The following is a 21,518-nucleotide window of genomic DNA, read 5'->3' as shown; positions in this document are numbered from 1 at the left end:
ATGAAGTGACGCTTGATCGAGGTCCGCGTCACTGTCATTCCGAACCAGACCTAAGGTCTGAGAAAGGAAAGATAATAATAATAATAATAATAATAATAATAATAATAATAATAATAATAGTAGTAGTAGTAGTAGTAGTAGTAGTAGTAGTAGTAGTAGTAGTATTATTGTTATTAGTAGTAGTAGTAGTAATGCAATCTGGAAACATCTCGCGTAGGTGTCAGTGTGAGGAAATTACCAATAGTCAAAGGAATCTCAGCTAGCTGCAGTGGCCGAGCGGTTCTAGGCGCTTCAGGCCGGAACCGAGTGACTGCTACGGTCACATGCTTCTGGCATGGGTGTGCGTGATGTCCTTAGGTTAGTTAGATTTAAATAGTTCTAAGTTCTAGGGGACTGATGATAAGTCGCGTAGTGATCACAGCCATTTGAACCAAAGGTACCTCATTGTCAGTAGGCTTTCGCAAAGTAATCTGCAGGAGCAGCTTCTTCTTTATAACATGTGATGTATCACATTCTGCACCCATCGAGATAATTTGATTTGTGGAACACAATGTGTGGATCATAAAACGAAGAATGAATGAACAACCTTCCCCGGCCAGGGTATAGGCTGTAGTGTGATTTCAACACTGAAAGAGAAATTAAATTTATGAAGAAAATACTAAAAATTATGAAATAAATTCAGCACATCAAGACAGAGCAAGATTACCATATTTTACTGAAAGGGAAGTGATGGCTGTGTAACCAGATCGTGTGGGTGTTCAGAAAAGATTCATCTTAATTCACAAGGCTATATCCTAGACACTAATAAAGATATAAATGTAGGATAAATGTTGCTTAGATGTATCACTATAAAGCTTTTATTTCCAAAAGAACCATCCAATTTATCGAGTGTACATATTCTATATGCAAGCAAGTATAATGGGGTACTTTTAAAAATGTGGTTTAGGTTCAATGTTTTCATTTACCTTTGATGAAAGTTCAGTATTCCCTCCACCAGACATGCAACAAATATTGAGGCAATAGACTTGTCCCATACTTACTGAAGTACATTTGGAGTTACTGTGATCAAAGTTGCTTCCTTAGCTATCCCCAAGTTGTAGGATGGCACAGGAAATTGATTCATGCTTTGACAAACCCTGACAAAAAAAATTACATACCGCGAGATCAGACAAACTTCAAGGTCAGCAAATGAATGTGAGATGTGTATGCCCCTTATGGCTGATTGTTCAGAAGTGCTCTTTCATGCAGGTGCCAGTGTGGTGATGCTCTATCCTGTTGAAAAATGATTTTTTTTCTGGATAGTTTCCTTTGCAATTATCTCCAAACCTTTTATTATTTCTATTTATATCAACATTTCATTTGTTGCAAAGTTCTTTACTGTACTGATCGTATTCCACATTAGTGTCACTAAAGTTTTGCTTCATTAAATTGCATAATTTGAATAACAAATCATGACCACTACCAAGAAATTGTTTGTTTCCTGTTGTAAAATATATTACACTTATCTTTGTTATTATTCATTACCAGTGCAGTTGTTGTTTTTGAACAAAAATTAACTGTTTTACTTAGCTTAATTGAAGTTGCTGTCAGAGATTACTCAGTCTGTACTTTTAATGCACACTAGTTTGTTTAATCTGACATGTTTCACAAAATGTGATCTTCTCTGGGTTTGATGACTGAATTTCTGGGTTCTCCTTGCTGTTGAAGGTCTTCTCCTAGGCTCCAGTAACAGACTTGTTTGACTGCTATTATAGTTGTCCACATTCAGAGTGCTTCTTCATGTATATTCATTATATACTGGCTCTTTATAATCTGCCACCAGAATTTATCAGCAGCTGTATTAATCCCTCTGAAATGTATGAATGCATATTCATCCGTTTGAAGAGGACACTGTCCTCATGTTGACCATGTTGTTCATTTCCTATTCATAATAATACAAGAAACTTTGTCATCTATATTCCTATAAAACACCACCACTTCATGTAATAATTCCTATTGCTTTTATGTCAAGCTGTACTCCTAAATTTCCTTTGTGAATGAAACTGATGGGACATTTAAAGATTTTGATGTTCCATGCAGTGAGCTATTTCAAGAGAATGGAATAATATTCAATACTGCAGTTATGAAAAAATACATTTAATAGCATTTCAGATATAATTTGGATTCAGTTTTATCTTTACCTGTTTCATCAATAAAAATGGACCATTTTTTGCATTTTTCTCTGGTATTTTGCCCAACCCCATGTGCATGATAGGTGAATGATATTTCAGGACACTTTTATTTTTCAAGTATCAAGTAGGAAATTAGTATTCAAATGTATAAATTTTATTATAGTTATTTACACAGCTAAAGATAAAGTTCTGAAATGAAGTGCTGATTCTTCCTTTAGCTTTTACTTTATTTTTTACTTTTTACCTTTTCTTCAATTACTGCTACAGTTATGTAGTGTCTCTTTGTTAATACTATTTCCAAGTATTGCTTGGAACAATCAGATGTTAGTGGGTGATAATACAGTTTTATTTATTTACTGTTTCATCAATTTTAAATCACCAGTAATTCTTTGTAACATTTCAGGTGGCAGCCTCAATAAGAAACACATCTGATAGCACAAGGTATGTTTTTATTATTCACTGCACAATTTTTGGAGCAGTATAAATTTTTAGTTAGTCCATATGAAAGCAAAATAAACAATAACCCCTGGGGATCAAAATACTAGAAGTTGTTTATAAAAAGTTCTAGTTTTGGAATTCAATTTTTTCTACATATTAACTATTTATAGTATACATTATATACACTATATATGTACATTTATAACATTGGCTTGCAATAACGACACAAACAGCAAAGATGAAAACCAAAACACTTACATTAGATACTGTAGTGTAATTTGAAAAATTATACACTCAGATAATTTCCTTATGGAAAACATCCAGAATATTGTGCCGTCACAGGAAAAACAAAAATGCCTGGTTGCTTCAGGCCATCTCTAAAAACTTCAGTAAGAATAATGAGCAATTCAGATGTTTCAGCAAATGTGTCAAAGGCATTTAACACTTAATGGTGGGTAGGCAGAATGGTCTTGTCCTCACATTCTTATGATGCATTTTGCACCTCAGACAGAAACTTTTATACATCAGTTTCAGGACTAACTGCAGGATTTGAAATGTCTTGCAAAATATTCCAGTCTTAGGTGAAGTGACTGTCTCCATCTAACTTGCAACATATCTCCAGGCATTTCCAAATCAGTTCTGCATGTGTTGTGGTGTAACTGATTCCCAATTTGTATTCCATCCAATGCAATCCAAATTGGCATTTCAATCTTGTTTTCAACTATGCAGATTGCACAAGTGGCTTGTGATACAATATCTTCATAGCAGCAGTAATGCCTTGATTCAAAGGCTGAAGGCAACTGAATGTATTTGGAGGTAAAAAGTTAACCTTTACCTTAGTTCTTATTAAAACAAAATAGCCATTTAAGATTAGCTGTCAATTGAAGCGTTCCAATAATGACAGTAAACGCAACGAAAAACATCAGTTTCACGTTCTTAAAACAAATTGGTTTCTCAGATTTACTGATCACCCAAGAATGTTGTTTATCTATGTCATATGAACTACAGACAAGTACATCATTAAACATTGTTTACTGCTGGCCCCACCATGACACATTCCATCTTTTATTTTGTGGTTTGACTTGGTGTAAGTTGTAAAGAAATCCTAATTTTGTCCGCATTGCAGATTTAAGATATAGCAAACTTTTTCTTTCACTTGGTCAAATTCGTGCAACCAGTCCTTGCCCCACCTTCATCAACTTTATTCATTTCACTGCCAATAACTGAGCATGAAATTATGCCACTGTTTTGGAACTTACACAATCGAGCCAACAAGCAAAAACACTGAAGTCTATTTTGAATGTCTAAAGTTTTTGCCATCTCATTTGTTGTTGACTGAATTATAGTTCCACTATAGGGACGTTGGAAGTGTACATATAGATGAACCATTGTAGAAGTAAAAGTTCTGCATCTTCAAACATAACACTGTGAAGTCACTTAGATTTGCTCCTGGAATCCAGTGCCGCAGAGTTAAGAACTTTTCATTTAGGTAGTGTGATTAATGTAGATTTGCTGAGTCTAATCTTTCTGCCTGTTGTGCTGTTGCTCAATACACCATGGTATGCTTCCTGCAGAATTTTTAGTTTTACTTCCTGGTCTAGGCTTTCTGCTTCCTATTGATGTGACTACACTTTTACTGCTTGGAACTGAATGTTACTAATACTGGTGCCATTTAAAGAACATAAAAGCACATCTCAACATAGAATTGCAGTTATTGAAGGAATCTAGTTTTTCACACTGTTGGTTTCATGATTGATTACATTGTTGATGATTGTTGAGCAATGTTATGCACAAAAGTCAGCCAGAGAAACATTAGGAAAAAAAACAGTTCGTAATTCATGCTGACTGAAATTTGTTTAACCAGTAAAACTTTGTATAATATCATGTACATCACTGCTGGACTTTTCTTTTGCTAGTGTTAACCAAGTGTTCACCTTAAGTGAGTTCACATTAAGCATCATGCTTGAAAGATACAAGATTGTTCATTATTATCAGTAAGAAGCAGTATGGTTGGTAACACATTCTATAAAACAGCTGGTTTGTGTTTCTGTTCCTTAATAAAAAGAGTGCAATTCTTTTATACAAAAAAGAGAAAGAAAGTGCAGGTGAAGTGTCAGCAGCTGTATAGTGCTAACTATTGTAATTGAATATGACATGGAAGTCACAGAAATTCAGCATTGTGGGTACAAGCTAATGTAGAACAAGTAAGAGGAAAGGGTGAGTGGTTATGAATGCAAATACTGGAGTCAGGTCTTAGTTCTTTCAGATTAATGTATGGCATGGTGAACAGCTCTTTGAACACTGTGTCAAGAATGTGAATTAGGAAATCTAAGCTTGTTATATTGACAGTTTACAGACCACCATCATGATCTTAATTTTCATACAGCAGCTGTGGGCAGCCTTAGTAAGGCCAAGTAGACTTGACTTGTAAGTAGTTATCTTTTGTGACTTTAATGTTGATTTTCTGTCAGAATCTAGAAATCAAGGACACCTGGAATTCCCAATGTCTGAATTTGCGAAATCTAACACAGTACAATTCCCCACAAGGACTTAATGGGCACACCACAAGCTTGGCTGATTTGGGAGCGAAACCGATAGTAAGTGATTTATCTGACCATGACAGTAAAATGAATATTGATCAGTTGTGGTCAGGTCATAGAAGGAAAGTCTTTTCATCACAGTAATTAGAGTGAAATTTCTTGATGAATGTTATCATTAGGTGTATAAGGCACACAGTGTGGTTGGACAATTAAACTTTGTGTTAATTATTTTCCTAGTCTTCTTACTCTCTAAAAAACGATACTACTGAACGGAAGTAAGAGCAAGGGACGAATAACTTCTTGGACGTAAATACATTGTGCAAGGTAGAGAGAGCTCTGCCTAATTGAGAAGACAACTAATCACGAATAGTGAAATAATTCAGCTGTACTGCCTGTAGTGCACTATCAGATCTTCCTTTGTGTTCAGTAAAGCTCTTTTTTCCTGGCACAAGATGTTCTCATCTCAAATAGTAGCCATGCTTTCTTGGTGCTAGAACTGTAGTTGGTGCTTGACCTGTTGTATAGGAATGCTGGACTCACGAGATTTCCAAATTATGTTTATGAAAGAATTCAATTCCACATTTACTGTGTATATCCATTTTAAACATTTAACATTGTTCGCCTAGTAAATGCTCGCACATCAGTGTGACTGCTATGTTTAGATAAACATCCATTATTTGCAAAGCAATGTGAAGTAAAAGCTTAGTTATCTCTTTTTAAACTTATTTGATATGTATCATACACACTTAAGCAATATTCTGAGCTGAGTCTTGCAGTTGTTTATAGCATGACTGAATTTCTCTGGTATCCTAGCAGTGTATTCTCTGGTATCGTAGCAACTGATCCAATGTGGTATCTCCACATATTGCTACACTCAAGAATTAATGAGAGTAGTGATAGGATACTGTGTTTCTCCTTTCTTTGAACTACAGTTTGTTTAGTCTGAATATTTAATGCTAGTTGCCAATTGTTGCACCATTTCAAAATTTTATCTAGGTACGAGTTGATAGATTCTTTTAATTACTTCATAATTGGCAGAGCTAGTAATTATATGTGCTTGTACAATCGTGGATAGTTTTGCCTTTTTATCTATCTTGGCTATCGTACCGAGTCCAATATACTGTTCATTATAGTTTACTTCTGTTGCTATATTCTTATTTATAATTACTTCTACTCATGCACTACTCCTGTTCCATTTTGTGTTAATAACTCTGTACTCACCTGACCAGAAATGTTTGGTCCTCCTCCCTCTGCACCACACTAATTACCACCATATCACATTTAAACTTATCCATTTCTCATTTCATGTTCTCTTCCACATCTAATCAGTCAAGCGACTTAACATTCCACACTCTGACTTGTAGCCATATTGTTCTTTTCCCTGATGATATCCACCAGAGTAGCCGCCTCCCAGAGATCTGTCATTATCATTAAACTATTCAGTAGGGCTGCATGTCCTTATGGATTATAACAGGTGTAGTTCCTTTGCTTTTAGCTGTTCACAGTACTAACATAGCAAGGCCATGTTGGCTAATGGTACAAACTGTTGTGCATCTGCTTCTACATAGATACTCGGCAAGTCATTATACAGTATGGTGGCAGCTGGTACCTGTACTACTAGAGAAACCTGTCGTCCGTCTTCATTAACCACATGTTAGTGTCTGGACTCTCACTAGATATCCTTCCATTGCAGTTTTATGTACTGTATGTCTCTTTCGTTAAGTCGTGCAGATCACTTTGGCAAGATATATACACTATGTGATCAAAAGTGTCCGGGCACCCCGAAAAACATACGTTTTTCATATTAGGTGCACAGTGCTGCCACTTACTGCCATGTGCTCCAAACCAGTGATCTCAGTAGTCATTAGACATCGTGAGAGAGCAGAGTGGGGTGCTCTGTGGAATTCATACTTCGAACGTGGTCGGTGATTGGGTGACACGCATGTCATACATTGGTATGCGAGATTTCCGTACTCCTAAACATCCTTAGGTCCACTGTTTCCAATGTGATAGTGGAGTGGAAACGTGAATTGACACACACAGTACAAAAACGTAAAGGCTGACCTCATCTGCTGACAAATGAAGACGATCCTATTGTGTAATAGGCAGACATCTTTCCAGACCATCACACAGGAACTCCAAACTGGATCAGGATCCACTGCAAGTGTGATAACAGTTAGACAGGAGGTGAGAAAACATCGATTTCATGGTCGAGTGGCTGCTCACAAGCCACACATCATCCTGGTAAATGCCAAACAACACCTCGCTTGGTGTAAGGAGCATAAACATTGGACAAGTGAACTGTGGAAAAACGTTATGTGGTGTGACGAATCATGGTACACAATGTGGCAATCCGATGACAGAGTGTGGAAATGATGAATGCCTGGTGAACATCTGTCAGCGTGTGCAGTACCAACAGCAACATTTGGAGGTTGTGGTGTGGTGGTGTTTTTCATGGAGGGGGCTTGCATCCTTTGTTATTCGGCATGTCACTATCACAGCACAGACTTACATCAATGTTTTAAGCGGCTTATTGCTTCCCATTCCTGAGGAGGAATTAAGGGATGGCTCTTTCAACACGATCTCTCACATGTTCATAATGTACGGCCTGTGGCGGAGTGGTTACATGCCAGTAACATCCCTGTAATGGACTGGCCTGCACAGAGTCCTGACCTGCTCCTGTAGAAACTTACATTGATACCTCTCCTCAGTGCAATACTCTGTGAAGAATGGGCTGCCATTCCCCAAGAAACATTCCATTACCTGATAGAATGTATGCCTGTGAGAGTGGAAGCTGTCGTCAAGAGTAAGAGTGGGCCAACACCATACTGAATTCCAGCATTACTGATGGAGGGTGCCACAAACCTGCAAGTCATTTTCGGCCAGAATTCCAGATAGGTTTGATCACATAGTGTTCATGCGGGAAATGGGTGCTACAAAACTGAAACACGTGAAATAACTTACCTATTACCAAAAAGTCACAAAATTAGAAAGACATGACATTGTGCCATGGAGCTGTTAACAGCCTTTTTAATTGTACCATTGATATCACAGTTTCTCACAACCTACCTTAGTGAGTTACTGTTTGTCATAAGTAATTTTTTGGAAGCTACCCAAGAATTAAGAATGGCTGGTAGAAATGAGGTAGCACATATTTGAGGAAAATTATTAATAACTAAAATGGTAATCCACAGTTAACAGACTGTACCATAAGGGTTAACAGCATGTGTAACTGCTCATTTAATCAGTCATGAGATGATGCCACAAGTCCCTAATATCAGGAGCTTTGTTGTGGGATTTTAAAGGACAAGAACTCTATGAGAAATACTGGAAAGCTGCACATGAATCAGCAACATAGTGTTGCAACAACTGTACCAGCTTGAGTCATGACTATCCATCACTAAATGAGGATATTTGTTATGGGAGGGTTGTTCCAATGAGGCATCTTAGTTCACTAGAAAAGTCTTCAAGAACACATTTGGTGGTGATTTGGGGGCTGTGGCTGCAGATGGGGGTGTTAATTAATGCTCTACTCTATCCCAACAGACAAAGATAGAAAATACTTGAATTCTAAAGCCATCACTATAATCACTGGGGAAAAGACATACAGGAACTAACAACTGTCAAAATAACAAGACTAGAAGCTTTCAGAGCATCAGCTACAACTACCTCATACCATGAATCACAGGTGGACACTTTATTTTTTTTATTTTTTTTTTGTTGTCAGCATTCTACTGACTGGTTTTATGTGGCCTGCCACAAATTCCTTTCCTGTGCTAACCTCTTCATCTCAGAGTAGCACTTGCAACCTACGTCCTCAATTATTTGCTTGATGTATTCCAATCTCTGTCTTCCTCTACAGTTTTTGCCCTCTACAGCTCCCTCTAGTGCCATGGAAGTCATTCCCTCATGTCTTAGCAGATGTCCTATCATCCTGTCCCTTCTCCTTATCAGTGTTTTCCAGATATTCATTTCCTCTCCGATTCTGCGTAGAACCTCCTCGTTCCTTACATTATCAGTCCACCTAATTTTCAACATTCGTCTATAGCAGCACATCTCAAATGCTTCGATTCTCTTCTGTACCAGTTTTCCCAAAGTCCATGTTTCACTACCATACAATGCTGTACTCCAGACGTACATCCTCAGAAATTTCTTCCTCAAATTAAGGCCGGTATTTGATATTAGTAGACTTCTCTTGGCCAGAAATGCCTTTTTTGCCATAGCGAGTCTGCTTTTGATGTCCTCCTTGCTCCATCCGTCAATGGTTATTTCACTGCCTAGGTAGCAGAATTCCTTACCTTCACTGACTTCGTGACCATCAATCCTGATGTTAAGTTTCTCGCTGTTCTCATTTCTACTACTTCTCATTACCTTCATCTTTCTCCGATTTACTCTCAAACCATACTGTGTACTCATTAGACTGTTCATTCCGTTCAGCAGATCATTTAATTCTTCTTCACTTTCACTCAGGATAGCAATGTCATCAGCGAATCGTATCAGTGATATCCTTTCACCTTGTATTTTAATTCCACTCCTGAACCTTTCTTTTATTTCCATCATTGCTTCCTCGATGTACAGATTGAAGAGTAGGGGCGAAAGGCTACAGCCTTGTCTTACACCCTTCTTAATACGAGCACTTCGTTCTTGATCGTCCGCTCTTATTATTCCCTCTTGGTTGTTGTACGTATTGTATATGACCCGTCTCCCCCTATAGCTTACCCCTACTTTTTTCAGAATCTCGAACAGCTTGCACCATTTTATATTGTCGAACACTTTTTCCAGGTCGACAAATCCTATGAAAGTGTCTTGATTATTCTTTAGCCTTGCTTCCATTATTAGCCGTAACGTCAGAATTGCCTCTCTCGTCCCTTTACTTTTCCTATAGCCAAACTGATCGTCACCTAGCGCATTCTCAATTTTCTTTTCCATTCTTCTGTATATTATTCTTGTAAGCAGCTTCGATGCATGAGCTGTTAAGCTGATTGTGCGATAATTCTTGCACTTGTCAGCTCTTGCCGTCTTCGGAATTGTGTGGATGATGCTTTTCCGAAAGTCAGATGGTATGTCGCCTGACTCATATATTCTATACACCAACGTGAATAGTCATTTTGTTGCCACTTCCCCCACTGATTTTAGAAATTCTGATGGAATGTTATCTATCCCTTCTGCCTTATTTGACCGTAAGTCCTCCAAAGCTCTTTTAAATTCCGATTCTAATACTGGATCCCCTATCTCTTCTAAATCGACTCCTGTTTCTTCTTCTATCACATCAGACAAATCTTCACCCTCATAGAGGCTTTCAATGTATTCTTCCCACCTACCTGCTCTCTCCTCTGCATTTAACAGTGGAATTCCCATTGCACTCTTAATGTTTCCACCGTTGCTTTTAATGTCATCAAAGGCTGTATGCTGAGTCTGTGTTTCCGACAATCATATCTTTTTCGATGTCTTCACATTTTTCCTGCAGCCATTTCGTCTTAGCTTCCCTGCACTTCCTATTTATTTCATTCCTCAGCGACTTGTATTTCTGTATTACTGATTTTCCCGGAACATGTTTGTACTTTCTCCTTTCATCAATCAGCTGAAGTATTTCTTCTGTTACCCATGGTTTCTTCGCAGCTTCCTTCTTTGTACCTATGTTTTCCTTCCCAACTTCTGTAATGGCCCTTTTTAGAGATGTCCATTCCTCTTCAGCTGTACTGCCTACTGCGCTATTCCTTATTGCTGTATGTATAGCGTTAGAGAACTTCAAACGTATCTCGTCATTCCTTAGTACTTCCGTATCCAACTTCTTTGCGTATTGATTCTTCATGACTAATGTCTTGAACTTCAGCCTACTCTTCATCACTACTAAATTGTGATCTGTGTCTATATCTGCTCCTGGGTACGCCGTACAATCCAGTATCTGATTTCGGAATCTGTGTCTGACCATGATGTAATCTAATTGAAATCTTCCTGTATCTCCCGGCCTTTTCCAAGTGTACCTCCTCCTCTTGTTATTCTTGAACAGGGTATTCGCTATTACTAGCTGAAACTTGTTACAGAACTCAATTAGTCTTTCTCCTCTTTCATTCCTTGTCCCAAGCCCATATTCTCCTGTAACATTTTCTTCTACTCCTTCCCCTACCACTGCATTCCAGTCGCCCATGACTATTAGATTTTCGTACCCCTTTACATACTGCATTACCCTTTCAATATACTCATACACTTTCTCTATCTGTTCATCTTCAGCTTGCGACGTCGGCATGTATACCTTACCTATCGTTGTCGGTGTTGGTCTGCTATCGATTCTGATTAGAACAACCTGGTCACTGAACTGTTCACAATAACACGCCCTCTGCCCTACCTTCCTATTCATAACGAATCCTACACCTGTTATACCATTTTCTGCTGCTGTTGATATTACCCGATACTCATCTGACCAGAAATCCTTGTCTTCCTTCCACTTCACTTCACTGACCCCTACTATATCTAGATTGAGCCTTTGCATTTCCCTTTTCAGATTTTCTAGTTTCCCTACCACGTTCAAGCTTCTGACATTCCACGCCCCGACCCGTAGAACGTTATCCTTTCGTTGATTATTCAGTCTTTTTCTCATGGTAACCTCCCCCTTGGCAGTCCCCTCCCGGAGATCCGAATGGGGGACTATTCCGGAATCTTTTGCCAATGGAGAGATCATCGTGACACTTCTTCAATTACGGGCCACATGTCCTGTGGATACACGTTACGTTGGACTCAGCCAACTAGATTTAAATATTGATGGTTTGAAGATGGAACCACAAAGGTCCACAGCAAAAACACTCAAATTGTCATCTCCCTACTACCTTCTAGTAATTATACACGAGCTTATCATTGGTTTAATTACTCCTATACTGCAATGGAACATTCATAGTTTGATAGCACATGTAGAGTAACTGAAAGTTTATATTTGAAGAAGATCACTGTATTTAACTTCAGTGACTTTGTAAATCTTTCAGTAGTCCCATGCTGTCAGGGCACAGTATCTGACTGGTTCCCACTGGGGGTAAGGACTGCTTGATGGACAACCTGTGTTATTTGTCTGTGAGGCATAAGTGAGGACTGAGATCAGACACTAGCTGTATGAATACGAACAACAGTTTCTCAATAATACTAGATTTTGTTTTAATTTGCCAGGAACCTCTTTGCAAGAAGCATTGCCAATATTGATCTGAAATTTTGACAGCCATTTCGTTTGTAGGAGATACTAATGTCAGTGATATGCAGGGGTAATGCCAGCATCTCCTGGTGGGTCGTGAGATGAACTATGTCTCCTGAATACAGGTGGTAGAATTTGCTGCAACTCAGTTATTTGATTTCTTTAAACTAATCTCTAATCCTGCTTCATTATAATTGTAACCTCAACACACGGGCATGTCAAAAGGAGGTTATTGAGGTTGGTACCACATATAGCAAACAGGATTGTTTTACCATCTGGTGATTTTCAAAACTGCTTACATCTTGCCATTCTAAGTTTATTGCAAGGTAAATTCACCACACTGTTGGTGCACTTGCCCTTTTGTGGAAGTAAATGTCAGCCAACATTATTCACCTTTTGCAAAGCTTGGTGATAATTCCAATGTTGCTCATCTCCAGAGCACACTTGTACAGTGAATATTTAGCTGAGAACAGCTGTCTACAACATTTCTTTTGTCAGTTGGCTCAACAAAAATGCGAGTAGCAACCAGGAGTATTTATCATTATTGTAATAGCCGATAAAACTGCTTTATCAGGCAGGGACAAGGTTAAACACCAGATGGGAGACAGGGAGATAGCTCAGGCAGTGTAAATATGGTGCCTCAAAGAACTTATATATTACTTTTATTTTCAAGTAGTGCTACGTAACAGGTGAACTGCTAGGAACCATTTATCTTTATGAAAGAAAGCAGTCTTGCCTGTTCTACTGAACCCAGGAGAAAAGATACATTGCACAACATTACTATAATGTTGCCCTCACCAATTGTATGCCAAATTACAAGAAAAGTTCGATCAGCATGTGGCATACCTGGTCTGTAGAATCCAAGAAAGAATGTACTAACATCCAGCCTACATTTGGAGGATATTTCTGCACCTTGAGCTTGTGGATGGCTGGAATACACTGCCTGTCCCTAATCCAATAATGTCGAAACAGTGTGCGTTTGTGGCTGTGTCTTCATGGTATGTGTGTTTGTATGACTGTTTGGGGAAAGTCAGCGCCTGCCATCTATGCCATACGTTAGCTGTGAAAGAAGTGTTTTCAGCCACTTTGATTACGGGCACACTAGGCATCTATCATTACCACATGGCCTGTGTGGAAGCAACTGTATAAGAAACATACCTACTTAGGACATACCCAAAAGGTGTGTTCTTTTTAATGCAGAATACAATACTGTGGCCAGTGTGATATAATATTATACTTAAGAGATGTTAGACAGAAGCCCATTTTACTATGAGTTTCTCTTAAAGAACAATTTCTGGTGTATGACATTAGTGACAGTGTATAACTGTTACCTGCACTGGAGTGATTAACTGTAAAGATTTCGATTAATCACATAGAAAATAACTTTTACTGTAATGTGATTAAGACTACTTGACAGTTGACGTGTGTCACTCGGCACTGCAGTGTTGCTACATCCACTGCCAGCTACTGCTCGGTTATAGGCAACACACAAACGCAAGGAGTCACTTCACAAATGTGTTAATATGTAATGCACAGCATGACAGAAATGGGATTTGCTCTGTTGAAAGCTGATTTTAAGTGATCTGTGACTAAACTGAGGTAGATGACAGGTTTTGTAGCCCGTAATTTAAACTCATGTCCTAACCTTACCACAACCGTGTGGTGTGCAATATAACTGAGAAAACCGATCAACAATCTGCAGCACAATTCAGATCATGATCATTTTGTGCAGTCGTTTTATGGCTACCCACTATCAGCAAACGTAAGAGAGAAAAATTTCCTTATTTTTGTTGGCGTAGCCATATTCTGCAGCAAAATTTCACTTGTTGAGGAAAGCAAACTGTAATTTTTCAGTCATTGGTTACCTGAAATCAAATACAATACCCACCAAAAAGCAAAACAGCCAGAGCAGCAATCAGGATAAAATAAGAATTGTATCACACAAATGTGTGCATGCTCCTCCACACCCACAGCCATATCCACACTCAAATGAAGTCATTGGGAAGCTCAAGAATTTTCGTTTCCATTCTGATGGTATGGGGTAGCTGTAGGTGGAATGATTGGACCCAGGTATCAGACAGGTAGACCATGCACCTACTGCCATTACTTGCTCTCAGAAGACTATGGTAGGCTGTACAGTGTGTGACTTGTGCTGACATCACCACTGACATGTGTTTGATACAGCCAAGGATGTTTTGGAATTCCCGGTGACCAAATGTTGAGTTGTAAAAATATTCTTGGATGGGTAGCTGTAAGTGCATTGGCATTCTTCCTACCAGAGGGCTACACACAAGCTGTGCTGCTAACAACACACGTCTTATGTTAGAACTATTTGTGTGACATTCACATTTGTTCATCAGTCTGGAAGTTCATGTATGTGTTCCTTCATGTATTGACCTGACATTATTTCCTATGTATGCACAGATGTTCTCCACCTGGTTGACGGCCTTACTATTAGCCAATAAAGAAGATGATGTTTGTGGTAGTTTTTGATTCATTTAGAATCAAATAAAAAACCATGATTGTTTTGTGAAATGAATTTATCATATGTGGTTTTAAGAATTTCTACCCATAGCTGAAATTGCTCTCCAAAGCAAAGAACAAGCCACTTGGGAAAATTGTTTTATTTCTATTTTAAAATCATTGCTTACTCTTCTTTTTCGTTTCCTTTATTCTTTGAATGGAAACACCTATGTACAAAACTGGAGGATATTATATTTAATAAATGTAGTATTTTTATAATATTGTGACACTTTTAAATAACGGTACCTACTAGAAAATTTGGAAACGTAGTCTGCACTGAATGAGATTGGTCATTATTGAATTTCTTGTGATGGTTTGCTTTATGAAAATGTTAGAGTGTTGCAAAATGATATCATTCTGGTAGAATCTCATGTTAATTTTAAACCACTTACATTTACTGAATAAGTTATCTGTGTCCCTGTGTTTGTGTGTGCTCAAATATTGTTCTTTTGTATCTTGTAAATCAACATTTCACACCTCTTTCTTCATTCCTCAGTTTCATTCAAAGTGCTGGTGAGAGCTGTGACATCTCATTTCAAGAAATATTACATCAAGGAGTAGTCAACGACGAGCTGGAGATGGATGCAGAGAAGTCGACAGATTTCACTGTGTGCGATAGCTATACCAAAATATCGATTTCACAAGAAGATAGCTTATTCAGCACGAGATTTAGTCGTAGCATTAGGGAAAAGGATTTTCACAAGTTTAACTGTAATTTCTGCCTAAAGAGCTTCCCTTCCAAATACAGACTCATAATGCATGTCTTCAACCACATTGATGGTGTGCAGGCACCTGCATATGCGTGTAAGTCATGTGGTGAGGTATTGCCCACTGATGACTGCTTGAAAAAACATTTGAGAATCAGTGAGGATGCTGCCGACAGTGAGATAATTGACTGCAGTGATGACCATGAAAACAATATCTCCATGGAGGGTGTACGAGAAGGAAGCATGGAACAGACTGAGAACCAGTCTTCATCCAAGGAAAGTAGGAAAACTTTCAAGAAATGTAATACACATAATGTGACACAAGCTGCAGAAAAACCCGAAAGATGCAATGATGATGGAATTTTATCTACAAGTGATAATGTCCACAGCGTCCTAAGTGCAAAGAGGTGTCACAGTTGTGATGTTTGTGCTAAATTGTTTACTCTCTCAAGTGCTCTTAGGAGACACAAATTAATACACACTGATGAGAGATCCCACAAATGCGACGTTTGCGGCAAATCTTTTACTCATTTGAGTACTCTGAAGTCCCACTACATAATACACACTGGTAAGAGACCTTATAAATGTAGCGTTTGTGGAAAATGTTTTACTCAATTGAGCAATCGGAAGAAACATGAATTAATACACAATGGAAACAGACCTCATAAATGTGATGTTTGCGGCAAAGCTTTCACTACACTGTACAATCTCAAGACCCACATATTAATACATACTGGACAGCTACCATACAAATGTAGTGTTTGTGGAAAATCGTTTGTAAATTCTAGTAATCTAAAGGCACACGAAATAATACACACAGGAAAGAGACCCTACAAATGTGATACTTGTGGCAAATCTTTTAATGCATTGTCCAATCTCAATCGCCATGTCTCAATACACAGTGGAGAGAGACCCCATAAATGTAGTGTTTGTGGAAAAGCGTTTAATCAGCCGAGTAGTCTGAAGGCTCATTATTTAGTACACACTGGACAAAGAATACACACATGCATTGGTTGTGACAAATCTTTTTCAGAACTGGGTCATGTAGAGGCACAAAGATTAACAGACACAGGAAAGAGTGCCCACAAATGTGATACTAGTGGAAAGTGTTTTACTTATTTGGGTAATCTCAAGAAACACTCTATACCACACACTGGCAAACGACCGCACATGTGTATTGTTTGTGGAAAATCGTTTACTCGTTTGAGCTGTCTCAAGAGGCATGAATTAATACACACTGGAGCGAGACTACTCAAATGCAATGTTTGTGACAAATCTTTTTTATTACTGGATCATCTAAAGAGACACGCATTAATACACGCAGGGAAGAGTTCGCACAAATGTGATAATTGTGGCAAATGTTTTACTCTGCTACTACTAAGAAAAAAAAGTTAGTACACACTGCCGAACGACCGTATCAATGGAGTGCTTGTGGAAGATAATTCAACCATTCCAGTAATTTCAAAACACAGGAATTACTACACAATAAAAAAGGCTACACAGTTATATATGTGGGAAATTACTTAGTTTGATCGTTTTGAGAAACATTCTATAGTACATACTTAGTAGAAACCATTCAAAGCATTGTCGAGGTCTATAGTGTTACACATGTTGCAAGACCACACATATGTTATGAAAATTGTTCGCATCTGCTAGAGAGAGATCATAAAAATGACAAATCTATTTCTCCTTCTTAACGTTTGAAGAAGATTTATACTAAATACTACATATGAATCACACAGTTGCGATTTATTTGTTCTGATAATGCCTTAATGAACTGGCTACCAGAAATTTGTGCATTGAGAAATATCTTTCACTCGTTTGGGTAGAAGTTCCAAGTAGTAATCAGGACCCCATATTCATCATGAGAATGGATCAATTTGTTGCCAATTTTTTGAAAGATACTGCCAAGCAAGATTCATGAAGCTGTATGCACCAGACAGGTGACATCTAAGATGTGCTTATTACATATTCTTCACTCAGGCTATTTATCTGAAAAATGGAGAAAGATACAAAAATCTCACGATCTTGCAAACACTCTACTGAGGTATGCTTCCTTAATAGTTGCTATTTGTGAAGTTAATAATATGCACACATGTTAACTGTTTTGTACTAGAATGAGATTTTCACTCTGCAGTGGAGTGTGTGCTGATACGAAACTTCCTGGCAGATTAAAACTGTGTGCCCGGCCGAGACTCGAACTCAGGACCTTTGCCTTTCGCGGGCAAGTGCTCCACCATCTGAGCTACCGAAGCAAGACTCACACCCGATACTCACAGCTTTACTTCTGCCAGTATCTTGTCTCCTACCTTCCAAACTTTACAGAAACTCTCCTGCGTACCTACTTTTGTACTAGTTTCCCATTAGGAAATAACTGATGTTGGTGAGTATGCAGCGATAAGCCAAAAATTTTAATCATCTGCCTAGTAGCATTTTGATACACCTTCAGAATGCAATACATCACTCCTGCATGGTGTGGACTCATTAGTTCTTCGTTAGTTTTCCATTAGTAGATTGGACTACATGTCGAAACATAGCTCACACAGTACCCATAAGTTATAGGCTGTTGGTCTGTTGCTGTGTAGACAGTGTACAATAGCATCCCAAATTCGTTTCATGATCTAATGGGTTGAACTAGGTGGGCAAGACAAGTGTGAGCTATCGTGCTGCTCAGACCATTGTAGTGTGTTTCTGGCCCTGTGACTTGGACAGTTACCCCGCTGCAAGATAATGTCACTGTCAGGGAAGATGTAAAGAGGTTGCAATAATGTTAGTATTATCCACAGCTGTCATGATGCTTTGAGTTATGACCAGTGTTTCTTGGTATCTCACATGAATATCCCCCATAGCATGACATTGCCTTCATCTTCCTGCATCTGTTGTATGGTACATGTTGTGAATAACCACTCATCTGGATGATGGCATATCTGGGCACAACCGTTGACCTGGTCGAACAAGACATGTCACTTATCCCAACATGTGACACATCTTTCTAGATATGCAGTCCAATCTCAATTATTGCATTTCAACTGCTGCTGTAACTGACAATGTTGTTAGATCAACATTAGAATACAAAGCTGTTATGTAACTTGGGGCCTCCTTCTCAACAATGTCTGCTGAATTGCTTGAGTCTCATGTCTTTATAGACTGACATAGATCCCACTTTACAGAGCAGCCAGACTCTGATCTCCCATTCTCTAGGTAAAGCACAAGCATCCTACACCTTCTTGTCAAGTTGTGGTTTCACCATCTTTCAACGATGTTCCATAGAGGCTCACAATAGGAGCACATGAGCAACCAACCAGATTCGCTGTTAGTGAGATGCTATTACCCAGGTACTAGGAAAAACCATCTGCTCTTTGGCAAAGTTATTTGTCTGTTGTTTTTCACATACTGTCGCTAGAATGATTACACATTCATCTCTGCTTGTACAGATTCATTACTATGTGATATACCCACAATGCCACTGCGCAGCATACAGCCCTCCTATGGAAGTGGATATAATGATTTGGATCAAAACTGTATATTATGCAAAAGGGTCATTTGGTAAATTGTGTAGTAATTCAGATTTTCATGCTTTGTTAAATTTTATATCAATACACTACTGGCTGTTTGAGCTGTATTTCTTGTGAAATATTTTTGTGTAGTACAAAGCTCTGTACATAATTCTGAGTTAATGAAGAGTAGTTTATGCATAAAGTCTTTTAATTATTTGTCTGTTTCTAATTATCATGTAACTGCTGCACAAACATATGTGGGAAATCTATGTTATCATGTAGTGTCAGATTATAATTCCAATTGCATAAAACACAAGGACAATTGAAACAGCTCAAAGTGTGACTACTAGAATATAAATTTAATCCAAATGCATAATTTTTATTGTAATAAGTAAATATAGCAAATGTGGTTTCTTTTTAATTGCTTTGTTTTAATTTTATTTCTTTTTAGTTGTCTTCTTTCATCTACTGTAAACATGATTTCATAGTGTGTGTTTTCCTTTATTTCTCTAATAAGTGTGAGGTTTCAGAAAGCTTTACTAAAGCTTTGTCTCATATTTCATAAAGTTTTTTTTTGATCAGTTTTTTCGATTTTCTACCTCTTCCTTGTTGGTTTGTTATGTTTTGTCATACTCGTAGTAACTTGAGGTAATTGTTATTAAGTGGTAGGCATTTTTGAGTTTTGTGACACTTTCAGCTTTATGGCTTTTGTCTGAAATGAGAATGTATCTGTCATGATGGTTCTTGAAACATAATACTGTGCTGCTATCTGGAGTGTAATACTGCAGTGGCTTTTAAATATTTAGGTAATGGTGATATATTTGCAGTTTGTGGAGTACTATTCTTCATACACACTTGATAAGGAGTTTTTGTTGTGACTTGGAATGAAATTGCATGGATTTTAAAATATATCATTATCCGTATAGCAGTGTTGTTACACTATTTTGTCCAGATATTTAGTTGCATATTTCTGCTTCAGTTCCTTTTGGTACTGCGTGGATGGTCTATTTTAATCATAACAGAAAAATATTTTTCCTCTCAATAGTGCTTGCTGAGACAAAAATTATTATTATTCTTATTCAAGTAAGAATAGAGCCTTGAATTCACAAACTTACACTGCTTGTACTCAAATGAAGCTTAAATCCTGGCTCGTAACTGTTCTATTTTAATAGTCTCATCACTGAAAATGAGATTCTGATGATTCTGAACAGAAATTAAAGTAACCCACAGTAAGATATTAAAATAGGGTTTCAAATCACAGAATAGGAAATATTGGCAATATAACTTTGTCAAAATACAGTGCCATTAATTGTTGCAGTGTGGTATTTAATCATAAGACCAACACAAATGTCATTATTAGTAACTTTTAGATGTGTTCTGTTGAAATATATCTGACAAATGCCATAAAGGCTGTAATGACCATCTTCACAGTATCACCATTGCCCTTCAAGCTAATATGTGTGGCATTTTCCAACCAAAACGTTCTTAGAAAATTCATTTAGAGACAATAATTGTTGACATTTCTGTTTTGTAAGTGAGCTCAGCAACTCCTTGCACTGTTGTCCAAAATGATTCGTTTTAAAACCTGAGTTGTTAGACATCTGTCAAAAGACAAACATTACTGTTCACTTGAGTCCAAAATGAATCATAAATCAAGAAAGTGTGATTATAATATTGTCGTTTGTAGAATTGCAGTACCTTCTTGTTTGAAATTACTTGAGTGAATGGAGTTTGTTGGAAGATGATACAGGTTTCATTTAAAGCTAAAAAAATACTTTTCACTATAGTACAAAATTGTGAACCCTCCCAGGGGACACCGCATTATCGTAGGCACCTTCAGTGTTTGGTAGGAGGGTTTGCATGCTCTGACAAAGTCGAGAGCTGTGCTGGAGGTAGTGTAGCTACTGGCTGTGTCACTGAAGCCAGATTGGTCTCGATCTAGGAGTCAGTGTGTCCCACAACATAGGGCCGGGAGGGGGGTGGGAGCTCTATAGGTGTAGGAAACCCAACCCACCTAGGGGAGTAAACCCTAAAAAATTCAGGTCCTCCAAGTCAGTGGTTAGGTGTGAGGGTAACAACCCCACGCAGGAAAAAAGTGCTGTTGTGGATATTATACATATGCCTCGCAATGGAAAGCATTGCCTCTTATGATCCGGCGAGGAAAACGGTTAAAGAGATATTTGGATAGCCACCTGGAATGTGAGGACAGTCAAGAGGCCTGACAAGACACAAGAAATAGGGAGTGAACTAGATAAGTACCAAGTGAAAATAGCAGCAATACAAGAAACTACATGGAAAGGGCAAGGAATGATAGCATTGGGGGAACATTTCATGAAGTACAGCGTTGGAGATACAGGCCTTTATGGCACTGGTTTCCCTCTACATAGGCGTATGAACGCTAACATAATTGGTTTTATGGCAATGGCAGTGACAGAATATGTTATCTAAGGATAAGGACAAAAATT

Source organism: Schistocerca serialis, chromosome 11, assembly GCF_023864345.2.
Source record: "Schistocerca serialis cubense isolate TAMUIC-IGC-003099 chromosome 11, iqSchSeri2.2, whole genome shotgun sequence".
Lineage (NCBI taxonomy): Eukaryota > Metazoa > Arthropoda > Insecta > Orthoptera > Acrididae > Schistocerca > Schistocerca serialis.
This window is presented reverse-complemented; position numbering follows the sequence as displayed.